Genomic DNA, 16,639 nt, shown 5'->3' on the forward strand with positions numbered 1-16,639 from the left:
GAAGCAAAAAGTATGACCTTAAGACCTCTTTCAGGATGCGAATTTATGAAAGAAAAAAGTCTTCATGACGAATCAGGAATTCACGAATCAAAAAGTATTACCTTAAGACCTCTTTCAGGATGCGAATTTATGAAAGAAAAAAGTCTTCATGACGAATCAGGAATTCACGAATCAAAAATTATTACCTTAAGACCTCTTTCAGGATGCGAATTTATGAAAGAAAAAAGTCTTCATGACGAATCAGGAATTCACGAATCAAAAAGTATGACCTTAAGACCTCTTTCAGTATACGAATTTATGAAAGAAAAAAGTCTTCATAATGAATCAGGAATTCAAGAAGCAAAAAGTATGACCTTAAGACCTCTTTCAGGATGCGAATTTATGAAAGAAAAAAGTCTTCATGACGAATCAGGAATTCACGAATCAAAAAGTATTACCTTAAGACCTCTTTCAGGATGCGAATTTATGAAAGAAAAACGTCTTCATGACGAATCAGAAATTCAAGAAGCAAAAAGTGACACTTTCAGACCTCTTTAAGACATCTTTAAGGAATTTAAAAATTAAAAAGAAAAAATCTTCAAAACGAATCAGGACAGTATTCAAATTCTCATATAAAATTGGAATATAAATCTCCTAGTCTAGTCTCAATAAAATTGGAATATAAATCTCCACAAATAAAACCTTTTCCTCTGTAATTTAATAAAAAAAAAATCCTTTTTTAACTGTTTAAATGACCGGCACTAGGGAAAACAATTTCCCAAAGCATTAACCACATTGCGATTTTAATTTAAATCATTACCGTGTTTTCTTCAGCGATTGAATCGGTAAAAAGCATAAACAACGAGAGGAAGGTCAAGATTGAACGAACAGCACAAAAAAAAAAAAAAAAACATCCTTCGTTTCTTCACTTTCATTAAAAAGGGTAAAATAAAGGACGCAAGCAAAATCATTTGACCTTGGTAGTCATTTTGTAATTATTTTCTATTTTTTTTTTCTTTCTTTTTCAAGCGGTTGCTTTGGAGGCATTAATTGCAAAATAAAATGCTTTAATAAAAAAAAAAAAAAACTTGGAATTGAAACATCTTAAGGCAACGTGAAAATGAAAAATAATTGGACACATCATAATGTTCAAGTTGGAGATTTTGTTTTTCCTCCGCAAAATGTCAACAACTTAACCACAAGAGTTTGTTGTGTTTTTGAGGAAAAAATAAAAGCTTCACAAAAAAAAAACTTTGTGGGTTTTTATGCTTGTTTGGATGTTATAGGAACCTTTTATCTTCTTGTTCTATTTGTAGAATTAATTATGTGAGCATAAAATTAGGATTTCCCAAAAGGTTATTCATTCTGTTAAAAATAAGTTAACCTTTTTTATAATATTAGAGAATAAACCATAAAGATGGAGTGAAATTTTAAAGTCTTGATCTTGAGTAGTTTCTATTAAAAAAGATGACATTTTTATGGTTCATACTTTTTCATCTTCTTCAACAAATTTACTCACGTTCTAGATAAATCGAAATTCGTGTGAAAGATGAACAAGACGCACCTTATTTTTGTTGAGAGAGTACAAAAATAAAAAAAAAATACAATTTCCTGGTGTCAAAATGATTATATGAATGCCAATACAGCACCTTTTTGTAGGAAAGAATATAAATGGAAGTATATGAATTTGATTGAGCTGTTCCTTATTTCTTAGAAAATTTATTTTAAAGAAGAGAAAATAAATTGCTTACGTGAGTTGATACCACAAAATTATGACTAGGAAATAATTTTTATTTTTTTTTTATTTTGCTCAAAAAAATTATATAAATTTTTGATTGATTAGTGGAATTCCTAAATGGCAGCTCCTAAAAATTTTTGTTAGATGGTTTTTGTCACAGGGTGGGGTACACCAATTGTGTTCAATAAACGAATTGAATAATCATCATCATATAATAAAACGGCAAACACTTATTTTGCGGTACAAAATACGCGGCCCACAAAAACCGAAGGGGCATAAATTATATACCGAAAGATAGGAAATTTCATCTAGATGTGCAGAATGTAAACATTATTTATTTTTTTTTACCGAAATAGATAAAAACAATAAATTAAAATTGAGGAAAAAAACAAAAACAAATGTTCTGAACCACGCCCTCTCCCTTCTGGAAGTAGAAACTTCTAAAAGTAAAGACGAGAACCTTCGAAGACATTCTCGAATTTCGAATAAAATTAAGTGTTGCATATTCTTAGTAGTTAATAAAGTGATTTATATAGTGTGCTTATTTGAGCATAAATAAAAGTTACAATTAGCACTCGAATTTTGAGTGCGGGGTCGGCTAGTTTGAATAAGTCCTCCAAGAAAATGAATATTGTCCACGGCGCACAGTGTGTCGTCCCCTTATGATAAATCAATTTTTTTTTTTTTGTTAAAAATTAATATTTTTGCTATTAAAATATAATTTAGAAGTGTCAACTCATATGAAAACATATTTATCTTAGAAAATAACCCAGGATATGTATTCAAAATAAGCTCCGAAACATGAGTACCTCGGAAATCGAAAATATTTTGAGGAATTTATGGGAATCTTTGAGAGTGTATATTTCACGTTTGGTAATTGTTTGAAAAATTTTGTTAATGTTATTTTGTTTATTTGAGTGTTGTTGTAAAACGAATAACAAAAAAAATTAAATTTATAAAATTATATATGAGTTATTAAAATTTCTTTGATAAATGGCAAAAAAAAAAAATTAATTTTTAAACTTAATTTAAAAAAAAAAACATATAAAATCATATCGATAATTTTTTTATATTATTTTGCCTTAGGCCTATACTTAATATTGGCAAAGTTTGGTCTGCTTCTGTTTGCGATTACCAGAGATATTCACATTTATTGCTACGAGTCAAGTACTCAAAATAATTCATTTTTTGAGAAACATCTTCAAGGGGATCACAAAAATGAAAAAATCGATGTTTTTAATAATTTTTAGCCATACACAAGTAACAAAAAGCTGTTTATGTAATTAAAAATATTTTAAATATTGTTTTCAACAAGAAAAAAATTATATTTTTCTGCATACTAAATTTTTAATGTAATTACTTGACCCGGCCACGCTCTACTGTGTATTATAGCGTATTTACCAACCTCGCCGATATAAGAATTTACCAAAATGCAAACAAAACGTTATTTCAAAATTTTAAAGCGATTGACAAAAAACTATTCGAGATTTGCTATGAAACGCAAATAAACATACGATTTTTTTGTATAGAGAAGATAAACAAAACAAGTTGACTTCAACTTAAGATTTCTCAAAGTAGAAAAAAGATATTGAAAAGATTTAAACGGGCTTTAAAAGAAAACATTTAGTTCTTTTAGAAACTGTCACAAATTTATTTAAAATAAATCACTACGTTCAAGAACATAACCTCAAAAACTGTTAAAAAACGACATTTCAGATATTCTAACGGGAATATTTCAAAAACGTGATATGATAGAATTTTTCTGACTTCGGATTCGAGTTCAGCACACCAAAAACCTTACGAAAAGTATATTTTTGTTTAGAAATTAATTTTGCTCACAAGTGGCTTCTTCAATAAAGGTTAATTTAATAAATTATACTAAAAAAAAAAGTAATAGGTTGTTTAATTTGTTAATTTGTAATTTTTTTTTCTATTCCTGCCATAAAAACACAAAAAAAGATATTAAAACTCCAAAAACTTAGCTGCAAGTATTTATGATAAACTTTTGTATGGGCTCGACACACTGTGCGGCGGCGGAGCAGGGACGCAAGTCCCCAGGATATAAGTCCCTAATTTTTTTTGGGACTTGTGTCCCACTTGATTGAATCATTATTCCCGAATTGAATTCGGGACTGAGACATAAGTTCCGAAAAAAATTTTCGGGAATTATGTCCCACGTATATTTTTTTTTGGCATAAATGTATCTATATATGTAACAGTCTTAGGCCCAATTTATTGACTCTCCATTAAACTTAAATCGCCATTAAAAAAGGGAATTTTAAAATTAAAAACCAATTTCGTTTAATTCAGTCTCTTTTAAGGATTTTTTTGAAGTTTGACATCATTAACTAATTGAGCATTAAATTTAAAAGTAGTTTTAGTTAAAACACCAAATTCGACCTTTTAAGAGGGATTTTTAGAGCTAAAGGAGGTTTTAAACAGAATTTCTATTTATTCACTCTCCATTAGTGTCAAATGTCATTTCATTTATTTTTTTTTATTTTAATTATTATTTTATTTGAAAAATGTCAAATGAGCTAAAGAATTATTAAACAAACATCACAATTATGAAAAAAGTCCAGACTAGAATTTTTTGTAGGTATACCCACATGCATTTGTACCATAAAAAAGAACAAAATTCAAAGAAATTAATGCATTTCTTGTCTACTTCGCACAGATAATACTAGATCTAGGTACTAGATTATATTCTCCACTTAAAAACTAATTATTTTTGAGATGCTGCATAATACATACATAACATACATAACATTGCAATTGAAGCCATGAGAAGAAGAGATACAAAGCTTACTTCTAAACCAATGACACGAGATGAATGCCGATAACACTTAAATTTAAGTTGTTATTTGACACCGATGGAAAAAATTAAAAATTTCACTTAACTCCTTCTTCTTCTCATGGTTTCAATTGTAGGTTGTAGCATTCTTTGGTTACCACTGGTATATCGTTAATCTCTTGCATTTTCTGGCGTTTTCAGTTGCAAAATACTTACGGGTCATAGTTTTTTGGTTTTTCTTCCAATTCAAATCTATTTGATTTGACAAAATTGTAGCTTTTGACAGATTATTTTTTAAACAAAATAAAAAATCCCTAGGATATTTTTCAAAGAGTTTTAAATTTAAAGTTTCCATTAAAAGTAAGGACTTTAACTAAAGAAGAGTGAATTAAATGAATTTTTAATGATGTATACTTAAAGGCGACAATAGTTTAACGAGGCCGTTAACTAAAGCGATAAATTTCAAAATTTAATGGAGGCTCAATAAATTGGCCCTTAGGTCCAATTTATTCACTCTCCATTATTTTTAAAGGCTCCATTTAAAATTATAAAACTGTCAAATCGCATACAAATTTTAAAATTTCCCTTTTTTAATGGCGACTTTAAATTTAATGGAGTGTGAATAAATTGGACCTAAGGGCCAATTTATTGAGCCTCCATTAAATTTTGAAATTTATCGCTTTAGTTAACGGCCTCGTTAAACTATTGTCGCCTTTAAGTATACATCATTAAAAATTCATTTAATTCACTCTTCTTTAGTTAAAGTCCTTACTTTTAATGGAAACTTTAAATTTAAAACTCTTTGAAAAATATCCTAGGGATTTTTTATTTTGTTTAAAAAATAATCTGTCAAAAGCTACAATTTTGTCAATATAAATTTTAATTTTATAAAAGCAATTTAAAAAAAAATTGTTTTAATTTTTTAATTACTTTAGCAATTTTGCGAATGGATTCGACAACTTAACAGAATAAGTCACTTTATTTCTTGCATTATGAAAATAAAATGTACAACTGCTTCAGACGAACCTGCTCTTAAGAGATTAAGTTGTTAAAATGTTTAAAAATATTTACATAGGTATAATACAAATTTAGTAATTAATTAAAAATTAAAAAAAAAATTATTAGAATATTTTTTTTTATTTTTGAGATAAACAAATAAAACCTACACATCTTTAAATTTCTCAGACGTGCTTTAAATTTGTAATCCCAAAATAAATAACGAAGATACATATTGAAAAAAAAATAGTATTTACTACTTTGTTTTAAAAGCGACCTTTTGCGTACTGATGGAGCTGCCCCAGTTTAAGTCGTGTAAATAATTGTAAGAATTCATTCAACTTGATTCTGGTCACTTCAACAACAACTCTTTTGAAAAGAAACAAGGCAAAAACGGGTAACTTGTATGAATTATTTTTCATGTATTTTGATTTATTTTTAACATTTAAATTTTTTAAATGAATCATGAAATTTAATTTTTATTGGTCTGAAAAATATTCTCTCCACATTAAACACAATTATTCCAAACACATCTTCATCATAACTTTTTCTGCTCTTTAAATCAAACAAAATGATAAAAACCATTTAAATCCTTTCCATAATAGCTTTAGTCCTTTTGTATTTTTAATTGTTTTTGATATGCTCCTTGTTGAAGTTTAATGTGAGAAGACCACCTCAAACCCGCTTAAAAAGTTTTTGTTTCTAATTTGTTTGAATTAATGTTCCACAAGATAAAGCACATAAAATATTAGACAGATGAAGATATCATCTGTATAAGTTTTTCTCTTTTTTTCAGTCATTAATTTAATGATCCATGCGAAATAAATGGTCAGAGGACATTTTCCTTTAAAATTATTTATATGTGGGTATAATAATTTTCTTTATGTTTTCGGAGAACAAAAGAAACAAAAAATAAATTTTCATCATGATTTTAGAAAATATTTCACATTAAACAGATTAATCAATGTTTCTTTTGATGGGTCTGTGTTTTGTTCTTCAAGGTGGGATCCAGGAGTGTCATAGATGAGAAAATATCTATCGGATATAAATGACCACTAGAATAGGTAGAATTATTACTTTTGATAAGGTGATGGTTGGTATGGAAGGAATTTTCGGTCTGAACTAGCTTTCAATATTTTGGTTGTACCTTTTTTTACCTTGTAAGTAGACATCATGAAAAAAATTGGTTGTCTGTAAAGTCCAAAGTACAAATAAAATTTATTGAAAACAATCTTTTTTTATGTAAAAAGTAAGAAATCACCTCCATCATACAAAAATCCATTTTTTATATCAAAGCCAAAAATAAAAAATATACCATCTAAAAGCCTATTGTTTCAGCTAAAAATATTCATTTCAACCATATCTGTCACTACAAAAAAGAGCTAGAATTTTTTAAACCGAATCAATTTTCAGCAAAAAAAATCAAATCAAATCAATCTTTAATATCTTCTAACACCATTAAATCCATTTTTTATGTGACAACTTGTAATAAATTTTATATCATCTGAAAGCTTATTATTTCACCTTTTATATGACGCTTCAATCATAATTCTACAATGATTATAAAAAAAGTTAGAATTTTTTAAACCAACCATGTCGAAAATTCAAAGTTCAATCACAGTACTGCACACACTGACTGGTGGCTGGTCATGGGCAACAGATCTCCACAGGTGTCTGAGGTATTTCTAAAGATTTTAAATTTAACATTGCATATCTAAATGTACCGTTATGAGTGATATACAAAATGAAAGGTAATATTATCAGCTCAATAAAGTTAAATCAAATTTTTATGTGCTCTGGATCAAAAGAAAGAACGTGTTGAAAAATAGAACTTTATTTTATCGTTATCTCAAAATTGTGACTACAAAATTGTTGAAGAAAAAAGGATAAAAATAGTAAACGGATAGAAACGGTCAAAAAACTTGGAAAAAGACTTGTTTTTCCCGTTATTCGGTCAAAAATCATTTTAGAATACCAAATTTTTGCACATGCATGCGTACGGCCATAAGTTTGAGATTTTTTAAATACTTCGAAAAATTGCTAAACATAATAAACCACCCAAAAATACCCCTAAAAAGTAGGTGTCTTTCAGAAATTCATATTTCGAAACGCAAAGACTTAAAAAAAATCCGTAATAGATCCCTAATTTTTTTTATTATCGTTTGAATTTTAGTTTAAAAAAAACCATTTATAACTTGTTTTCTAAATTTTATAGAATTTTTGCAATACCATTAACAACCTTACAAAAAATTAATCTATCGATTAAAAAAATTACTTTTCTACAACGTCGCGTTTAAAAAATTAGCCACTTTCTTACAATTGTGTTTTTTAAAAATCCTACATCGGTATTAAAATTTAGGTTATTATCTTTCAAATAAGCTATAGAAGATTTTTGTATCTGCAATAGTTTATTTTTAATCATCGATTTATTAGACCTTATCACATGTAAATTTAAAAACTGGGTTTAAAAATATTTCTTAGTCATACCTACCTTAAATTTTCTTTTTAAAAAGGTTAAGACTTTCCCTTTCATGTAGGTTTTTTAATTGATATAAGGTCTTTAGTGTATTGGTAAGAGTCGAAGACGAAAATTAGTAAGATTACTTATAAATGTCCTGTGCATAAAAGGATTTCTTCTTTAGTGGGTCCCCAAAGCTCTTTGTCATACGGTCTAGAAAGTCATATGAAAGAAAATTATTCTTTAGGGAATTAGGATTAAAAAGCAAAGGGAATTACATTGGCATGAGGAAGTATATATAGGGTCAATAATGATACATTACATTGTCCTTGACCTTTTCTATATAAGAATAATATAAGGCTTCTTGAATCATTTATTTCAAATACTTACCCTTACCCCTTTAATGCATACTATTTTTCAATATCAAACTCATTTACTGACATTTTCAATTCCTTTGAGAAAGTCCGAAAAGAAAAAAAAAATTGATTTGGGATTATCTTCACTTGAGGAAGATTCCAGTTTAGGCCATATCAATAGCCAGATTGGGGATTGGTATATTTAACAGAAGCTACGCAATATTATGAAAATTCAATATTAAATATTTAAAACAGATTTAGATTCTTTGAAGAAGAAAATTCTACTGGTAGAAATTTTCTCAAATTCAGTTTTGTATATCTGAGAGAATTTGAAGATGAAAAAAAGGGTTACGATAAAGCTTTATTGTATCTTGTTTTCTTTGTTTGGTCGATTAGGTCTCATTCTTTTTCTCAGAATTTCTTAAGAAACTTAAAATTGGAATTCTTTGAAAAAGGCTACAAGGCTATGCATCAAATCAATAGGTTATTGGTATTGGTTTTTGTGTTGGGCAAAATAAGGGGTTAGATTGTCTAAATAATATTTATGTATCAAACTCTGTTCCAGGCATCATGATGAATTGGAAAACATTGAATTTATTGTTCATCTTGGAATTTTTTTGTCTTTCTGGCATACTTCGATATCTTCGATGGTAACTGAATAAAATATAATTTTAGGATTTATATGTAGGTATAATCTTTGTTTGATTTTGGATATTAACCTAATACTGGGGTAAAAAATTGTTTCTTCAATATAAGCCGTAGTAAGGATTTTTTTATAAAAGAATGTAAGACGATATAAGGAGTATAGAAACGGCAGGAATTTTTGAATATTTCAAGAAATAATATTGAGTAGAAATCTAATTCCATGTTTAAATAAGCCTAAACCTACATAAATACAAATTTGATGAATAATATCTTTATACTGAATTGTTTCCAAGCAATCAATATGTTATTTAATCTGGATCATCTGGCTCTTGTAATGTTAATATTTCTGGGTTATACGGATTTCTTTTTAAGAAACAAATTGCAATAAATTTTGATCTTCTTTTTTATTTGAAAATTTAATTTTTGAATAGATTAAAAAAAAAAATGTAAAAAATCAAATATACGCTTATCTCGGCTGAGAACTTTAATGTTCTATATGTCTGCAGGGGTTTCCATAAAACATAGAGCGTTATAGTTCTCAGCCAGCAAAACAAGACATGTTTTTCATTTAAAGTAATTTTTTTAGAAAATTTAGAATTTTTTCTTTGCAAAGTGTGGTGACACTTAAAACTTCTGGGAACTGAAAAATTTTTAATCAGAGCATAACTTGCATAAGCGATCGGGTCAAAATTCTGGCTTCAAAATTCTGCTTTTTTAGCGAAAATTCTGTTTTTCAAAATTCTGCTTTTTTCTGTTCTGTTTTTCAAAATTCTGCTTTTTAAAATTCTGCTTTTCAAAATTCTGCCAGCATTATACTTAAACAAAAAAATTCTGCCAATTCTGTTTTTTTTTTTATAGCAAATGCACTGGCTAAAGAAAAATACACCTCATTAATGTAATTCAGCATTGGTAGGTACTTTCCTAAAATTTTTTTATTTAAAATGCAAATACTGACAAATATTTTTTAAAATGCATATACTGACTGTTTTTCAAATAATATCTGTATACAAATTGGAACGGAAGTTGTTTGATACAAAATATCCCTTTTCTTATTCAAATTTTTGAATATTAATCTTTATTTGATAAATTATTAAATTTTTAATTATTTTCAGAATTTATTTTTTTTTTTTTTTCAAATTTATGCAAATATTCAGGTAAGTAAAGAAGTGTAATGATTAAATAAATAATTTAAATAAAATAAACATTTTTTTAAAATTTAATCTAAGCATGTGTTATTATCGGAAGGTTAAAAAGTTTTTAACCATTTTCCTAGCCCCCAACCACATAGTGACTTTCTGTTATACCTCCAACACAAAATATCAATTCCAATTAGATCCAATTGTAGATCAGAACTTTTATGCTATTATTCAGAAAGAAATCGGAACTTTATATGCAACATTTTGATTGGCCACTAGGTACTTTCTTTTAATAAAAATTATACAAAGAAAAATGTTACCCATACGCCACAGTGACCGTTTATTTAGATTATTTTAAATTGGTTCGGATTCGATTTTGTCTACTACAAAAAAAAAGTAAATCAATGAGAATTTGTTAAATGTGATTCCTTTTATCTTTATTAAAAATTTGAGATTGTCTGCACGTAAAGAATATCACATAAAATACACGACGGGTCGCACGAACTTGCTCTTGCAGTTCAAAGCTAGTTTATGTTAGTTTACTTCTAGATTTTAAGAGCTGCCTCTATGTAAATTTTTAAGAAATTTGGTTGATGTAGGAGGAGACCAAGTTTTAGTTAAATACATTTTTTTTTTTTTTTTTGTTATTTGACTTTTTTGAGAAAAACTAAAAATGCAGTTTTATTGCAATTGGTTTGAATATTTTGTATGTTAAACTAAAATCAGAGCCGTTTTCGAGAAAATTGCAATTGCTCGATAATTTTGTATGTAAGGTACCACGTAGGTACCTTACATGTTCTAAGAGAGATATTAAAAAAAAAATAAATAAAATGCACGACTGGGTCGCACGAACTTGCTGTTAGAGTTAAAGTTGCTTAAATTTTTAAGACTTTTTATGTAGAAATTTGCAAAAAAAAATAAAAATTAAATAAAATCTGAAATTAAATTGCCCTCCAAAACAAGTATGCAGTTTTACTTGATGTATTAACATGCATTTTTAGAAAAAAAAATTTTCAAAATCGTTAGAGCCGTTTTTTAAAAAACTAATTTTTTGGAAAAAAAAATTTTAAAATAAAATTGGTATGCCATTTTGTAGAAATCACTAATCAACATCTAAAAACAAAATTTCAAAATGTCCCGTTTTCGAAAATAGACCTTAACTTAAAACTATTATTTGAATTTTTTAAACAAAATCATAAGAGCCGTTTTCGATATATTTCAATTTTACTAAAATCGGTATATGACAAGTACCGTTATTTTTGGTCCAAAAAAATTATTTCCAAAAACTCCTCTCGAGAGTCGCCAAATAACGCTACATACCAAGTTTGACATTAATCGGTCCATCCGTTTAGGCTGTAACCCCTTATACAGACAGACAGACTTCAGGGACCCACTTTTTTGGCATAGTCTACCCTTGTAATGTCATGGAAAAATGTTATCTCAACTTTTTTTTCTGTACGAATGCATAACTTGATATATTATAGTACCTATATCGCAAGTAAAAAACAACTTCGTTCAGGCTGTAAGTAGCTTCTTGTACAGATGGACACACGGACGCACGGACTTGTCTTTCATCGTAATGTTATGGTGTTTTCGTTTATTTAAAAAATATCAATTTATTTTTTGATCTAAATCTGTCTAAAAACTGTTGTTGCAACTACTTTATTGTAGTTGAACAGATCAAAAATTGTTTTTGAAGTTATACTTCTTATGGGAGGGTGAGTATGAAAATTTACTTTTTGACAAGAATGTCAAAGGGATTATGACGCGATCACCCTGGGTAGCAGGGCTGTCGTTTCACCTTTAGAGTAGGCAGTACTTTAGTATTTAAAAATGTTCGCCGCAGTACGGCAAACATAAAACACACAACACGTTGGAAGTTACATGTTTCATGTGGCAAGTTGCATGTGGCAAGTTGTATGTGGCAAGTTGCATGTGGCAAGTTGCATGTGGCAAGTTGCGTGTGGTAAGTTGCGTGTGGCAAGTTGCATGTGGCAAGCTTCATGTGGCAAGTTGCATGTGGCAAGTTGCATGTGGTAATTTCCATGTGGCAAGTTGCAAGGGTTGCAAAAAGCTCACATTTCAGCTCAGCTCAAATTTGAGCTAGGTACCATAGCTTAGCTCATTTGAGCTGAGCGAAAGTGAGCGCCCCAACTTCCAACGCCTATATCTCGGAATTTTGAAGAAAATGAAACAAAATTTTTTAGATGCCAAAAGGTAGAGGGGACTCTAACCTACATTTGGGTACAACTCCCATCCCTGTAGGTCCACGCGTTCTCAAACCGGGAGAATTTAAAAGTAAAAAAAAAATAGGCACGATTCTGAAAAAATAGGCATGATGTGGCGGTTTAACATGGAAGGCGATTTTTTAAAAATCTGACAATGTGCAAAGCGTAGGCCCATGACACAAGCTATCATTTGGCATCACTCCCAAAAATTGCTCTCAAGCGGTTTAGCTTCCAGGAGCGTTCAAAGATTCAGGGATTTTTCGAAAAAAAAATTACCCCAACTTTCAAACGCGATTTTCTCGGAATTTTGAAAAAAATCGAAAAACCGGATTATACCACTATCGGGTAGCTGAGAATATAAGCTTTCATATGGCACCACTCCCCTGTCTCTAGATCAAAGCGTTCCAACGCCTATATCGCGGAATTTTGAAGAAAATGAAAATAAAATTTTTGATGCCAAAAGGTAGATGGGACTCTAACCTACATTTGGGTACAACTCCCATCCATGTAGGTCCACGCGTTCTCAAACCGGGAGAATTTAAAAGTAAAAAAAAAATAGGCACGATTCTGAAAAAATAGGCATGATGTGGCGGTTTAACATGGAAGGCGATTTTTTAAAAATCTGACAATGTGCAAAGCGTAGGCCCATGACACAAGCTATCATTTGGCGTCACTCCCAAAAATTGCTTTCAAGCGGTTTAGCTTCCAGGAGCGTTCAAAGATTCAGGGATTTTTCGAAAAAAAATTTACCCCAACTTTCAAACGCGATTTTCTCGGAATTTTGAAAAAAATCGAAAAACCGGATTATACCACTATCGGGTAGCTGAGAATATAAGCTTTCATATGGCACCACTCCCCTGTCTCTAGATCAAAGCGTTCCAACGCCTATATCGCGGAATTTTGAAGAAAATGAAAATAAAATTTTTGATGCCAAAAGGTAGATGGGACTCTAACCTACATTTGGGTACAACTCCCATCCATGTAGGTCCACGCGTTCTCAAACCGGGAGAATTTAAAAGTAAAAAAAAATAGGCACGATTCTGAAAAAATAGGCATGATGTGGCGGTTTAACATGGAAGGCGATTTTTTAAAAATCTGACAATGTGCAAAGCGTAGGCCCATGACACAAGCTATCATTTGGCATCACTCCCAAAAATTGCTCTCAAGCGGTTTAGCTTCCAGGAGCGTTCAAAGATTCGGGGATTTTTCGAAAAAAAATTTACCCCAACTTTCAAACGCGATTTTCTCGGAATTTTGAAAAAAGTCGAAAAACCGGATTGTACCGAAATTTTTTTTATGATAAAAAAAGAAATATTTTACTAAATAAATAGAAATATATTTACTATTAAAAAAAAACCAAGAGAAAAGATCACGAAAAATTATCTGTTTTATTTATAAAAATATCCATGTGTTAAAATAATTCCATTAACCTTCCGAAGGCAAGGCTTTTTTCTACGTGAATAACAACATTATTGTACATAATTATTAATTTTTTGATAAAATAAAACTAAAAACTTTCAACAACATTTTAATTCAAATAATTAACTGACTTCAATACAAAGAAATTCTAGACCGAAAAATAGAGATTTACAAGAACAGAGAAGCAAAAGAATGTACGCTTTCTCAAGTAGTGGGGTGATGGGTAACCCCACTTGCCTTCGGAAGGTTAATAACTAGAACCAAACATCTTAAGCTATGGTGTTTTATAAAAGTTTAAAATATCTTCATATTTCTTTATACTTTCCAAATAAAAATCAATGTATCCTCTCACCCATCACAGCTATAAGATCACTTTACCTTAGCTCACCCAACAGCTCAGCTCAGCTCAACCATCAGCTCACTTTCAGCTCAAATGAGCTGAGCTATGGTACATAGCTCAAAAGTGAGCTAGCTCAAAATTTAAGCTGAGCTGTGAGCTGAGCTCAGCTCACTTTTGAGCTTTGTAGCAACCCTGCAAGTTCCATATTACAACATAAGTAAATTTCACAGAATAAATTGAAAACTACATGGACGCAAGGAGGATGAAAGAATTAATTTATTGTTCACTTGATAAAAATGTAAAAAAACGAAGTCTGGATTAATTAATTTAATAATAGAAATTAAAAATATCAAATGAAATTCATTTACATATACTGAATGAGAAGTATAACTTCAATCGCGTGTACATGTGTACAGTACACACACTCTTTTTTTTTTACAGATTTAGATCAAAAAATAAATTGATTTTTTTACCAAACGAAAACACCATTAGTTTTGATTAAAATCTCGAAAAAGAAAAATTGCAAAAAGATTTAAGAATGTATTTTTTAATAATCACTTAACATTCAAAAAATGTTTGTTTCCTCTTTGCAAATCACATTCATAAAAATGAGGTGAGTGGATAATGTAACCTTTGATTGATACTAGGCAGCTAATATGAGTCGTTCATTGCAGTTTCCGAGGAATTAGGGGATGTATCAGAAAATAGGAAAGTATGAAAAAGTGAGTAAAAATTATGTATGTGATAAAATTTGTTACCATAGAAGTTAATATAAAAGCTATGTGAAAATTTCAAAAAAATTCCTATGGTTTCTAATTCTATGAAAAACCATAGAGCTTCTATGATGCAATTTATAAACGAAACTCGCAAATGAATATGAACTCAGAATATAATAATTCCAAGAAACTTTCGACATTCGACGAGAGTTTGTCAAATTAAAAAAAAAAAATATTTGCACGAGCCAATTTTTTTTTCCAAATAGCAAACCTTCATGCAAATACTTCAAATCAATTGTACGTAGGAGTACGCAACAAAAACGAAGCCTATATCTATACCCGGTTGAAATTTTTCATAAATTCGTCAAAAAACCATCAATCTACTGACGTTTTTGTTTGTCGTTCTGTCTGTCACTAAAACGTGCGTGGGTTGCATACCATATACATTTCAAACATATCTTTGGTATACAGTGTTCTTAAATCCACCATCCTTATATGACTTCCAATATAAAGCCTTCGCGCAATATGTGCCCTAGCATCATTCATCATACCATCCATACATAACGTAAATCCTCCTTCATACAAAGGATTATTTCACGTAATTTGCTTTGGTAAAAGTTGAACTTTTCGTAATAATATTATGTCGGGGGTGGTGAAGTTGTCATGGTTCTCATTGTCGTCAATATGCGTTTCGCATTCGTCCTTGTATAAAGCAACGCATGACGGATGCATGAATCATCATTGAATAAATTCGAAAGGATCTAATATCAAAAATTTCCACTACCCATTTACCCAATTGCACCCTTTTTTTTTTTTGCACCACCCAAATTGTATACATAATTTATATGTTTTGATTTCGAGACAGCAGAGATCGATAATTTTCGCACGGTTTACATCGTAAATCCTTTTGCTGCCATCATCACAGTCACACATAATACCTCTACGTACTAAGAATTTAGCTTTGGAGAAGAGTGTAAGAGAAAAAGGTAATGTTGTAAATCAGCAAGGTCTCTGGCGCCAACATCTTGCGTTATTTTGATGTATTGTCTCGAGTGGATTTTCACATATAAGGGCGGTATAAGGTGATGAAAGGTATTTTCAAAAATAAAAAATTTCTTCTTGTTGTTGTTGGTTTTTTTTTTTCAATTGTGTTGAAGTTTTTCGGTTGGTTTGAAAACAGACATTCATCGGCCTTGACAGCATGTTGCTATAACTGTTTGGAGAAAACGTGAAAGAATTGCGAGCTCTTGTAAGTCTTTTTGAAAAAAGTAGAATTGTACTGTGCACGTGGCGTTCGTGGCACAACAATAGAATTATAAATTTAAACACCTTATTTTCTTAAGGTACAGAAAAAAAAAACTAGTTGATTGTTTTGTTAAAGACGAATTTTCACGAACGAAATATAAAATAAACCATGTTTTTTTAAAAGAAGTACGTATGTAATTCTTATGTATGCACTTGTGTTGAACGTGTTGAAAAAGTTGAAGTGTTTTTGGAATTAGGGTTTGGATTAAAGTTTTTTTTTTGAACGAAGGTATCTTGTGACACCTACACTGAAAAAAGTATTATTCTTAAAAACTATGAATCTCGTTCATAAACCAAAATTCATACATTTTTAAGAAAAATTCATTAAATTTAAGCACAAATTCTTAAAAAAAAAGTTTAGTTTTAAGAAAGATTCATAAAATTTAAGAATCAGTGTTCATAAAAATTTTCCTATGGAAAATTTTTTTATGTATTTTTTTTAAGAACAAATACGAAGGTTTATGAATAAATTCATAAACTTCTAGCTCCAATTTGAAAGAATATTTTGCTGAATCTTAGAATCTGGACA

Source organism: Episyrphus balteatus, chromosome 4, assembly GCF_945859705.1.
Source record: "Episyrphus balteatus chromosome 4, idEpiBalt1.1, whole genome shotgun sequence".
Taxonomy (NCBI): domain Eukaryota; kingdom Metazoa; phylum Arthropoda; class Insecta; order Diptera; family Syrphidae; genus Episyrphus; species Episyrphus balteatus.